Below are 12,471 nucleotides of genomic sequence, written 5' to 3'. Positions count from 1 at the left end.
TTCCTGGTCTGAGTTTCAGAAGCACAGCTGCCAGCAGCAGCAGCCCGAGCTGCTCTGAGCACACACACCCGCCTGCTGAAATGCGTGGTGGGCTCACCAGTCCCACACCAAAAGGCTGCGGAGGCCAGGGACTTCCCTGCTGGTATTGCCCACACCAGGGCTGTGCCAGAGGCGGGCACCTTGTCTCGGTGTAAGAGCAGGGTCCAGAACAGCAGAGGCCAGAGGGAGCTCAGGGTTGGCTGGTCAAACACCACGACTTTCCCCAAAGTCCCTGAAAACGCAGCTCTCCCATCCTTCTGGTCTCAGCGTGAGAAGACTTTGTGGACAGACACTTGCCCTTGTAGTTAAAATCTTTAACTTATTTTCCCTTAAATATTAATCATTGCATTTCATTCCGTGCACCACAAAGCTCAGCAGGAGCATTTGATTTATAATTCACAAGGCTTTATGTTGTTAAAAAGAGTTCAGGGGTCAAAGCAGAGAGCAACCCAGCATGGCTGCAGTGTCCTCTGCCCCGTGGCAGTGGCGCAGGGCACAGCAACAAAGGCAGCCCCTGCTGATGGGGCTTCCAGCAGGGAGAGCACCGAGCAAGGAGCAACTTCTAAAGTACACCACCCTACTAGCTGCAACACAAATAGGTTTTCTTATTTAAGTCAGCAAAAGAGAGAAAGGAGTCCCAGATTCTGTTGCCAGCTTTAACCAGGCTTGGGTACCCCATGCCTCAGTTTCCCACCTGGAAAACACCCTGGGCCTAAGCAGCTCGGGGCTTTTCTTGAAAATCCAAGAGAAAAAACACTCCTTTGATGCATCAAAAGACTCCAAGCATTTGAGACCATCACGACATGACACCACTATTTACCCCATTCTCTCCAGCCTACGGGGGGGCTCATTAGAGCCAGAGCTGTTTTCACTAATTCCAGATACGCAGCAGCTTTTCCCTTTAAAAGATCATTCGAAAGAAAAGATCGAGCCAAAGGCTGCAAATAAAAGAGTTAACTATTGATAAGGCGCTCTGGATTCCCATTTATCTGGCTGGCTGCAGAAGGATTAGAAGGTGAACAGCAGATTGCATTCTCCTAAATTCACGGCTGCTATTTGCAAATGCTCCCTGGCTGACGGTGCGCTGGGCTCCAGCTCCACTGCCCTCTGAGGAAGTAAAAGACACCAACAGGAATCAGCTCTCCGCATCTCTTGCTTCAGTCAATACTGAGCTAAAATCTTTCTATTCTGGGCACCAGCAGCGTTTCCCCGTAGCGTACGCCTGCCATGTGCTGTAACACTTGCAAACACCGCGTACGTCCCTGAATGAGCGTTGCACAAATGCAGAACATGGATTTGCCTTCCTGTCCCTGCCTGACCCCGGCGGGAGCACGCCCAGCCCAGCCTTTGTCTGGCAGCACAGCAGCAGTCATCCCCAGCAAAATCCCTGATAAAGTCCCTGGCAGAGGCACGAGCTCAGAACAGAGGCACTACACCGCACGTTATTCTTCATATTTTTTTTGGATAGGTTTATGAAATCCCACCTTATTTATTGCCTTGTCTCTCACATCTCACACCAGTGCTGCCCTCTCCAGAGGATCAGAGTTTCTAAAATGAAGCCGATGAACTCCAGCACTGCCGAGCCCACCAGCATTTAGCGCACAGAGCAGGAGACGGGGTGAAACCCATGCCTCGGGACTTGTGCGCGTGGAGGCCGTCAAGGCACATACTCAGGGCCCTTGTCACGGAGAAGGGCACGCGGCCACTTAGTGCTGAGCATCCCCTTACGGTCGGTGTAAGGCGGAATCAGCAAGAAGCGGCCTCTCCATCACGGGCCCTGGGTGGTGACTTGACACCTATTGACATGCAGAGAGGCAGGCAGCGGATGTGAGCGGACTTGTGCTAGCCCTGTGCAGGGGAAGCGCTGGACAAAAATCAATGCCGCTGCCCGCCGGTCATTGCGACCTCAGAGCCTGGTCCTCGCTGCGAGGGGAAGGTCGCAGCTTGCACAGCCCTGCTGGGGCTGCCCCTGGGGTCAGCGGTTCCCACCCGAGCCCTTCGCTGCCAGCCCGCCCCGATGCCTTTCCCTGTCCCCTTACCCTTTCTCTTCAGGTTTTTAATTGTTTTCATCTCAAACGAGCCCAGCTTCCCAACAGAGAGGTTCTTACGGTGGCTATATTGCTTTCTTAGGTGTCTTTCAAAACAGCAGGGTACTGCCCGGGAAGTTAAGCTAACATTACTAAGAATTAAGCACAGCCCGGCGGGACGCCTGCGCTGCTCAGACAACTGAAATCAAAGTTACAGACACACAAATATCCCTGGGTGCTGGATTTGAGCCGTGCTCCTGCACACAGCACGGGGATGAAGGTGCAGAGCCCTGCTCGGGCACCAGCAGCAGGGCCAGGACCCTGTGAGCATCTCCTGCGAGGCTCTGACCTTCCAGGCTGTGCCCGTGCCCGGGAGGCTTTGCACAGCCCAGAGGATCACTCACAAACTACAGTTTTACCAACTCACAGCAGCCCTCAGAGTTCTGCAGAAGGAGGCACCTGGGGGATTGCAGGAATTATTGGGAGGATTGGCTTTTCTCAGTTTTACAGCAATTTCTAGTCACATCTGGCTGCTCCGTTCTGGCTGTGCAGCGTTTTGCTGCCTATTAAAGTCCCAAGATTTTGCTTTTTTTTTTTTTTTTCCCCCCAACAGCTCTTGAGCTGTCTCCTATCCATGTCAGTGCCCTTCTGGCAGGGTTACCTGAAAAATGAATTGTGCTTTCCCTTCTGGCAGGGCAGGGGGGAGCGGTGGGAGCAGGAAGACAGATGGATGAGCAAATAAAAGCCTGAACGATCTGAAGGCGCGACCGGAGACTAACAGGGAACAATAGGGAACGGGGCTTTTAACCAAGGCTGCCGAGGGGAGGGGGAAAACTTCAAAGACCCAGATCAGGGCATAAAGCAGCAAAACACGGATTTCAAACCAGATTTCAAATGGGAGGTGCTGGCCAGAGGGGCCCAGCCAGGAGCCCCAGGCACACAGGGGGTGCAGGAAGGTGGCCCAGCCCCAGCACTGAGCTGTTCCCCGTTGCTGAAACGCCTCTTTGATACCAAGCAGGGGCCTTGGAGAATTTCACCTTCAAGCTTTGGCACTTCGCACACCTGATAAAAAAAATAACCCACAGGTTTTGTGGGCAGTTTACATACAGGGCAGGTGGCGGGGAGCGAGCAAACATCACAGCCCCATTCCCTGTTCCAACGGGGCTGGCGGCTCACTGGGTTTCCAAATCGTTACAGCAAAGGTGAGGGGAATGAGCAGAGGTGTTGGGAGCTGGCTGCCACCACAGTGGTTCTGCTGCTCCTCAACACCCTGGCGAGAGCTGCCTGCAACCCTCGAGATCGGAGCTTTTTTTTTTTCCCAGAGGTGTCGAGACAGTATTTCTTCTTCATACAGCGCTCTTTGATGCAGGGCCGAGCTCTTAGCCCATATTGATGGGTCAGGGGTATTTTTATTTAGCGTCAGCATTGTTTCATCAGCTAATAGAGCTTGTTGATTTTGGCACGGGTACATGAAAGGAAAAGGTTTTATTTATTCATTACGCATTCAGCCAAATTTGATGTTTAGTTTAATTCTTAGCTAAACTTTCTGAATGGCATGGGTTTATAAGGCTTGTGCTAAAGAGCTATTTCTCTTCTGAGACCAGCTGCTAGCGTAAGAAAAAGCAGACAAACTTTTAGGCACGGAAGTCCTTTTCCCTAGGCTCTTAGCCTGTGTCACATACTGCAGCATCCTCACACCCTTGTTTAGGTACAAACAGATGAATGTGGGTCTAGGGGTGATTAAAAACAAAGTCAAAGTTCTTAAAGAAAGAAAAAAAGTGGAATTGCTTCACAGATGCTCTTCCAAAGGCATTTGTAAAGATGCAGCCTGAGCTGGTGGTTAAAGGACGGGTTCATCCCTGCTGGTACCCCAGGCAGTGACCAGATCCATGGCCCTTCCCCAGCCTGGGGGGCAAAGTGTGAGTGGTCCTCAGCCTTGCAACCACCCCGAGACGCGAGGCCACCCTTTGGGCTGAGCAGAGCCCGTACACGAGTCAAGTCCTTTCCAATAAGAGGGGATGTTCTCCCTCCCTGAATGAATCAGCAGCACCCACAGTCGACTGCAACCCCAACCTTGGTTATAGCAGGGGGCTGGGTGCCAGAGCTCCCCGTTGCCCCTCCTGGCAGGAGCTACATGGCACTGGGAACAATTACTTGACCCTTATGCCAACATTCAGCAGCACAAGAAGCCCACTCTCAGCTGTCAAAATGCCTTTGACAACTCAGTCAGGGGCGGAAAACCTCATCTTTCTTTCCACATCTGTGAAGTGCTAACAGCCCTGCTCCCCCATCAGCCCTCCAGAACAGAAATGACACCTGGAAAAGCCTCCTCCATCCTTTGAGGAGTGCCTGGAAAAGCCAACTTGATGCCATTTCCACCAGGATGAAGGTTTCCCAATTCACCCACTGCATCCCTTGCAGCATTGCTTTCCAGCATGGGGGAAAAGGGCTGGGGTCTTTTGGATATATTCCCCAGTTTGATCTCTTCTCAGCACCAGGGCTGCTGCAGAGAACAGTCTGAAGTCAAGACCAGTGGCTCCCTGCCCTTGGGGCCAGACCCTTGCATTGCACGTTATCAGCTGCTCAGCAAATTGCACACCACCACTCTCCCACCACAGAGGCTACTCTAGTGCAGCAGGAGTTATATCCCTCTCGGCGTTATAAAAGCAGAGGCTTTACAGAAAATGAGAGAATACAGCTCGGTTTTAAATTAGAGAGTGCTGAGCAAACGGGATTTCCACTCGCAGTCCGTGGCAATTTCCTTAAATGCCCAGTTCGGGATTCATCTTGTTGCAAAGTGGGATATTGCTCTCCTAACAAGAATCGCTTCAACTCGCTGATAGAAAAGGCTCAGCAACAGAAATCAAGCTGTCAAGTAGATTTAATTGGTACAGTGAGCAGAAAGTTTACCCCCACCTTGAAAGAGATGAGAAAGAATAAACTGCTCTTACGAAAAGCTTTGCTCTTCAGCGGGGACTGCATCCAGGTGGAAAAAAACAGAGCAGTAACTCCAAAGGCTTGCTGGGGAGCAGCTCCTCCAGCATCTGTGGCCCTCACTCATCCACCAGCTCCACGCACAGCAGTTTGCCATGAGCAACTTTTGAAGCTCAGAGATTCAGGGAAGTCCTTTTTATTAATTTTTAGTCTGTATTGTATCCTGTAGCATGGATAGGATCTCCTTCAGGCCCTGACACTTGGTGGGAAGGACTGCTCTTCTACCACCGTCTGGTTTCCAGAAGCGCATGCAACAGCAAAAGCAGAGTAAAGGATGCAGGGGTCCCTAACAGGAGATTGTTGGGGGGTGCAGGGGTGTTCACCACCAAGCTGTCCTCCTATAAAGGCTCTGGGGGGATCTGCACCCACATTTGAGGGCTGCAGCAGTGCCTCTGTTCTACTCACTTCTCCCCCCCCCCCCCAGCACCAAGTCCTGCCCTCCCCCATTCAAACTATCTGGGCCTCTCTTAGAGAATAAAATATTAATAGCAGCATAGCAAGCCTCTCTGCAAAGGCTGCATGTATTGAGCTTGCAAGGCGCTCAAGCTTTTAGAGAGCAGGACACTTTTCCTACTTCCTAAGCATTTTCATCGTCCTGAATCAATAATGCACTCCGAGTCCAGCAAACAGGTCGCTGCTGCTGCGCTGCTCCTGGTAGGGGCCGTGTCTGCACGCAGATGCTGTTCTGTAGCGAGACACGGGGCTGAATCTGGCAGAGGAGGGATGGGGCAGGATCCAGGCAGCTTAATTTGTGGACGAGCTTTAGGGAAGTGCCCTGGGAAGAGCAAAGCTTGCAAGTCTTGGGTACAGAACATCCAGGTTTGGAGGCGAGCTAAAAAGCAGTCAGTGGGATTAAACCTCGGTGTCCCTGAACGTGTGCCCATATTTGCTGGCTGAGGGGCGCCTGCTTCATCAGCTCCTGATCCTGCTGGCTGATCCCAGCCTCGAGGTCACCCCTTAATCTGCAAACTGGCAAAAGGAGCAGTGGCATAGCACAGCCCCACCCTGATGGCAGGGCGGGCATGGAGGTGAGGCCAGGCAGCAGAGAGAGGGGTTGGGGTTACAGCAGCTCATTGGGGAATTACCAGTCCCGAATGAAGGAGCTGCTCAAAAATTATTACATGGCAGGCCAGGCTGCGCGCAATGCATGCATGTGCCCAGCGCAGACAAGATTATCTGCTTAGGAGTGGAATTTTCCACGTGGTGCTTAACCCTCGCATCACCCCCAGATGGGCAGCACACACATTTTTGGGCCAGGGTGATCCCGCAGCAGAGGCTGGGCTGCTGCTCCAAGGCACCCTGTGCTGCCCGGCCACCCTGGGGCTTTGGAAATGTCAGCATTGCTCTGAAGGCAGCCCTGCCAGTGCCATGCTGGGGGAGGTCACCCTTAGACTGGGCTGATTTCAGCCTGGTGCTTAAAGTTTGTCATGTCACAGGTCTTTTGGGACCATTTTGTCTGTGCCTGAGCCATGCCAGCTGTGTTGGGAAGATGGGGAGGTGACTGGGATCAGTGCTTGTGCGTGATGGGGCAAGAGCTGAGGTTTCCTTGACCCTTACATCAAGATCAGGTCAAGGAGCCACTACTCTGATGCTCAACTGCAGGGACCTGGGACTTTCAAAAGCTCCTGGCAAAGCCAAAACCTGCTCCTTAAGCCCCTGCCTGCCTCAGTTTCCCCACCAGGAGATGGGATGTTGCATTGGTACCCCCCAACCCAGCCACTCAGACATTTCACCATGGCTGGTGGAGCAACAGGAGCAGCTACGCCTGGAGAAGGGCACAGCACTGAGCGAAATGTGGTGAAATATTCACAAGATGCTTCTCGAATTCAGAAACAGACTGGAGAGGGGGAAGGGGAACAGCAGCCAGCAAAGCACAGGTTGCATCTCCTCTCTTGCAGAGAGATGGGCCCAAGGGAGCGTGAGAGCCTTGAACGAGCAGCGTGCTGTTCAGTGAATGAGTATCTGCTTCAGGCCAAAGGAAAGAGGCAAAAAGAAAAGCGAAATGTCTTGCTGACTGCGTACCGGCGTGCGCTTACTAAGAGCCGTGCGGCGAAGCCAGCGGTGCGTGTTCTGCTGACTCACGGTATCCTGAATCCAGCAGGCAGGCAGAACGTGTCCTAACGCCCCGTGAAGAGGGGTGACCTTGCGCTCAGACAACCTCCGATCCGGGAGGAATAGAAAGAAAGGGAGAGAGCAATCAATCCCCCAAACCACTGCGGGATGGAGGGGGGAGAAAGAGTGACATTCGGCTGAGCCAGAATTAGCAACAGATCTGTGGAGGGACCCCATTTCCACCCTATTAATAATTCATCCCAGCTCTGCCTTTACCTGCTAATAAACAGGAAACAGCTTGTTAGTGAGGACGTTCTTCTCCCCTTTTTGCTTTCTCTGCCCTAATAAGAGCCCCTTGCAGATGGCTGGGGGAAGGGAGGCAGCGAGGGAAGGGCACAGGAGCGAGCAAACATCCCCGCGAGCCCACGCACCGCTCCCATCCCTGCAAGGCTCCATTCCCCAGAGCTCCCTGCCTCCAAAACGGAGCCAGCCTTCCCCTGCAGAGGTGAAGCTGCTAAATAATCCACCACTTAATCACAGACGCCTTGCCAGAATCTGCCTACACGCACGGGCCACTTAAAAGCATCTCTTCAGAGGGTCAGCACGGAGAGGGAAGCGATGCGCAGGGCTCTGTGCCCAGCTCAGGGCACACCCGCAGGGTGCAAGGACAAGGGCTTTGCTGAGAGCGTTCCCAAGCTCCCAGGCCTCTGGATTATCCAATATATACGTAACTTCACCAAGTGGCATTTAGGAGAAACAGAAAAACACATCTCAAAGAAAGCTCTTAGGGTTTCATTCTGAAAAGGCGCGTTTTACATCCAGAGCACCCCCTCCAGCATCCCCACAGCCCAATTTTGCAGCAAACGTGGCCCCACCCAGGGACCCCTCCGTGCCAACACACCAAGAATCCCAAAACAGCACAGGCAAATACTTCTGAAATGTTTGCCGGATTTGATTCACAGCCTCACGTCACAGCAAAAACCCACATAGGCACCAGGGATGGGGTAACCAGTGCAAGAGGAACTCGGGCAGCTCCAAGTGGCTCCATCATGCACCCTGCAGCTCCCTGCATCCCTCCCAGCTCCCCCAGCTTTGCAGCTCCCTCTCCATCCATCTGCCTGATTTCTGGCCACGTTGTTGCAGACACACGAGCAGGGCCCATCCAAGACCAAGGGACCTTCCAGCTGGACCAGGAGTTGGCCAGGAGAAACCTCTTGTAGCCCCCTACCCCTAAAAACCCACCCATGGCAGGGACAGACACCGAACCACAGCCTCCCTTCTATTTCACAGCCAGTGCCACGTCCACCCCAGCTGGTCACAGTAATCCTGAGCACCAGGACACAGCGCAGGGCACTTTGCAGCCTACAGGGAGCTGAGAAACCCCATCCCTGCTGGGGCCACCTCCAGCTCCCGGGGCATTGGGCTCAGCCACCGCTGCTCCTGCAGCCGAGGGAAGCGCAGACCTTCGCCCTGCACAAGCAGGGACCCGGCCGGCGTTTCGCTCCAGAGGTATTTCTGCTCAATTATTTCCGTGCTCCCAGCCATCTCCGCCGCTGAGTTATGCCACTTGCCAGCTGTTGGAAATAATCGCTGTAAATTAATTACGGTTGTTTCACCCCTCTGATCCTTCCCAGCCCCCACGAAGAGAGTGAAAATTAATTGTCAGCAACTATTTCCAGTTCTCTGGGAGTCCCATCCTGGCCACTGGCAGGTTATGGTTTATGCCCCTGAAGCATGAGATTTAATTACCCACAAATGTTAGTTTTGATCATAAAATCACCTTGTCTTTTCATAAATCCAGACAGAGCAGTTGACCTGTGGGGTCAAGAACAACAAGAGCTAAAATGCCCAGCGATGGCTTTAGGACAAGCCCACCGGTTCTCCCATGTAAACGCGATTCTGGTCAGGAAGCGGAGTTGCTTCCTGGAGCAGATATTGAGAGAAAAACCACAAAAGTCTCCTGATCCACTCATATCACAGCGTGGTGACAACTGGTGTCGCAGAAGGCAGGTTTCACTGTGTCAGAGCAGAGGATGGAGCCGCTCATCACCTGGGCTGGGACGGGGAGCGCATCCTGCCTGCTGGGCACAGGCTGGCAGCTGCAGGGAGCAGCACAGGGCGGCGGGGCTGCTAATCCTGGGATTAACCCAGGGAACTCATCTGAGCGTAAAGAACAGGAAAACAAATGCACTGAAACAACCCCTCTGGTTTTATCCTGAAACCTTCTGCGCAAACAAACGCAACGCCGCGCTCCACGGGGAGAAGCCACAAAATAAAACTTCGGGTGTCTGGATGCTGAGAGGCAGGGGCAGAGCAGGTGCTGTCACCGTCACTGCCCGAAATCTTCCCCGGCAGGAGCCGTGCTGTGAGCACAGGGGCTGCTCCAGCAGCGCTCCCGGCCATCTGCTGCCCCATGGGGCCACCGCATGTCGGGGACCCTGTCCCCCAGGGCTGGCGGGCACCAGTGCTACCAGTGCCAGGCAGGCTGTGCAGGGGAGGGGGCTGCAGGACACCTGCAGGGAGAGTATCAGGGAAAGGAGGGCTCAGGTGCATGCAAGGATTTTGCCGGTGCAGTTGTTTTGCAGGGTCTGATGGAAATTTGAGATGAACCCGAGCGCTTTGTTGCTGTGCGAGGCAACGCGGGGACTTTGTGAACCTAATCAGCTAATCTTTAAGCTGAAAACCAAGGCAGGGTCGCGGGTGCACTGCAGGAAGCGGAAAGACCTTGGGATGCACCTGAGAGCTCCTTAAGACGTCTGGAGCAGGGCGAGCACCGGGAGAGGATTGTCACCTGGTGGGTGGAGGTGACATTCAGTGCTCCCCGGAGGGAGGTTTTTGTGCTGCTTTTCCTCATTGAAATCCCTCCAGCAACCACCCAGCTCAAAGGCCAGCAAAACGCTGATCCCTCGCAGGGTTGTTTTGCCCTGGATGACTCCGTGCTGCTCACAAAACCTGATAAACGCCTGCAGGAGGAGGGGAAGCACCACGCCAGCCCTGCCCACCGCAGCCCCCCTGCCTCCTGCTTGCACCCCAGCCATGTCAGGGCTGGTTGTTGCTGATGGCACACAAGGGTCAAGGCATTCTCCTTGCTGCTGGGTGAGTCCGTTTGCTAAGTAGCAGTCCCATTTGTAAAGTCTGCAGGGAGATGGATCCGGATCCTCAGGGCTTTTAACACTGGCAGCTGCAGAGGGGGTGACCCAGCTGCCCAACCATCGCCAGCTCTTGCAGAACACCCCGGAAACATCTACGGTCTGAGCCTGTTCTTGGGGAAAACACTACGGAAGGAAGGACAGAAGAGAAACCTGCAGAACAACATAGGTCTTTGTGCCCAAGAAATGCATTTATTTTCTTCCCCCTTGGACGAAAATCTTCCCACAGAAAAGCCAACATTTCTTCACCCCAGCTAAAAACAAAGCTCTAATTTCTGAAACCACTCCAAACTGACGTGACACTGCTCTTCCTCTTGTGAGAGGGATTAAAACCAGATCGATCCCAGGGTGACCTGGGCTCTAGCAGAAGCTTGACCTGAGCTATAGGATCTCATCAGGCAGAGACCTTAGGAAGCAACACAGCTCCACGGGGTCCCCAGGCCAAGACTCCAGCTGAGCAGCTCACAGGGGCTCTGACAGCAGTGGTCAACATCCTTGGCCGAGCAGTACAAACTTTCACACTGTCCCCTTATTTTTCATCACTCAAACCTTTATATTTTTCTTGAACCTTACTAATATTTTTATTATTTTTCTTCATTGTGCAGCTAGCGATTGTAATTTCTTTCCAGCTTTTCCTTTGGCATGGGGACCTACTGAAGGCTGCAGTTTTATTTCTGTGCAGCTTTCTCCATTCACAACAGATGTCTAGTTTGTTTAAAATATTCAACAGCTTAATGATTAATCAAGTAATTTCACCTACAAAAATATATAATTTTATGCTATGAGGCTTAAAAATGGCATTATCTGCCAGGAAAAAAAGCAAAACAACTTTGTGCGCTCATTAAGAGCCCTAGGAACCAGCTGGGCTTTGTGAAACTGGGCTTTTAGTGCGCCTGTTTTCCCTGTTCCCTCTCCCCCCAGCAAATCAGGGGGCAGCTTACCTACAACACCCTGGCTTCCTGTCATCATGCCTTGTCAGACAGAGCTTGCTGCCCAAGAAATCCTCCTTCAAGGACCAAACACCCGCTGTCACCTTCAGAAGCGCCCTCGTGCAGCATTTCTGCTGAGCACTGAGAGGAGGTGAAACCCAAGGGTGCACCTGGAAACACCAGCACGGGACACTGCCAGGGACGTCACCTCCCTGGGGACATTTGCCCCATGCAGTCACAGTCTTGCTGTGATGTATTTATGACAACTTGTCCTCAGCTAGGATTTTACCACTTGCCCCAGGGCTTTGCCCATTTGGGCTGAGCTTGGGCTCAGCAAGGCTGCAACGCTTTTTGGTGCACCCCCAAGAAAAGAGCAACCAGAAGAGCATGCTGGAGAGCCGCAACATTTAGTTGCCATGAGGACATTCACGACTGATTTAATAGCGTGAGACTAAGTGAACTGTTTTATTTTAAGCTCCCTGAGACCAAGTTTCCCCGGCTAATGCATTCTGACTTTTAGATTGAAGACGTAAATATCTTGAGACTTTGGACAGATTCTTTGGAGGACACATGGCTTGGATAAGGAAACCAGGTTCTAAAATAATACCTGGAATTGTTTCAACAGTGCTATAACTGATCTTACCAGGACCAAGGGAGCAGCCAAAGAGTGGCCATCTGTTTCCGCTCCCCCCCTGCCCTCCCGGCTGACTTCAAACCACCCCACCGGCAGCAAACGCATTGAGCATCCCGAGGAGGAAGGACATTTCAATAAGCCCCAAACCAAAAAGGAACATTTCATTTTAGCAGAGGAAGCCGTAGTGACGTGACTCACTTGGTGGCTTTTGAGGCTCTTGCCCACCTTTCAGCGCTGTCACTTAGAGGTTATTTTCACGTTTGCCCTGTTAAAACTCAGCAGATCTCAAGCCATATGCCACTCCTAGCATCAGGGTGCTTAAAGACATCCTTGGGCTTGCTGAGCTGTGCACGTTTACAGGTTTGGGTATAAAGGAGCCACCAGGGATCACGAGCCTCCAGTTCCCTGATCCCTGGGACAGGCGTATGGGAGATGGGCAGGGTTTTGGCCCTGCTTCCTCCTGCTCTCAGCCTGCCAGCCCACAGCAGGAGGCACGCCTGGCCGTGGTGCTGGGCCAGCTCCATCCATCCCTGCAGACAGGACACCAGGAGGGGTCTTGAATTTCTCAGACTCAGCTGCTTCCCTTCAATGTTTCTGGAAAACTTCTCCCTGCTCCCACTCTGGCCACCCTTTACTGCTGCAGGTGC

General features: G+C 52.8%; 2 protein-coding genes across 3 annotated transcripts in view; one reads left to right on the top strand and one right to left on the bottom strand.

The window, feature by feature from the left end:
- The window catches only part of NTNG2 (netrin G2), a 45,994-nt gene that overhangs the window by 4,266 nt on the left and 29,257 nt on the right, over positions 1–12,471 (top strand). The window lies entirely within an intron of this gene.
- The window catches only part of MED27 (mediator complex subunit 27), a 140,402-nt gene that overhangs the window by 125,899 nt on the left and 2,032 nt on the right, over positions 1–12,471 (bottom strand). The gene's annotated exons all lie outside the window — the stretch shown is intronic.

Source organism: Anas acuta, chromosome 20, assembly GCF_963932015.1.
Source record: "Anas acuta chromosome 20, bAnaAcu1.1, whole genome shotgun sequence".
In the NCBI taxonomy this organism is placed as follows: Eukaryota; Metazoa; Chordata; class Aves; order Anseriformes; family Anatidae; genus Anas; species Anas acuta.
Note: the sequence above shows the minus strand (reverse complement) of the source record. Positions and strands in the feature narration are given on the sequence as shown.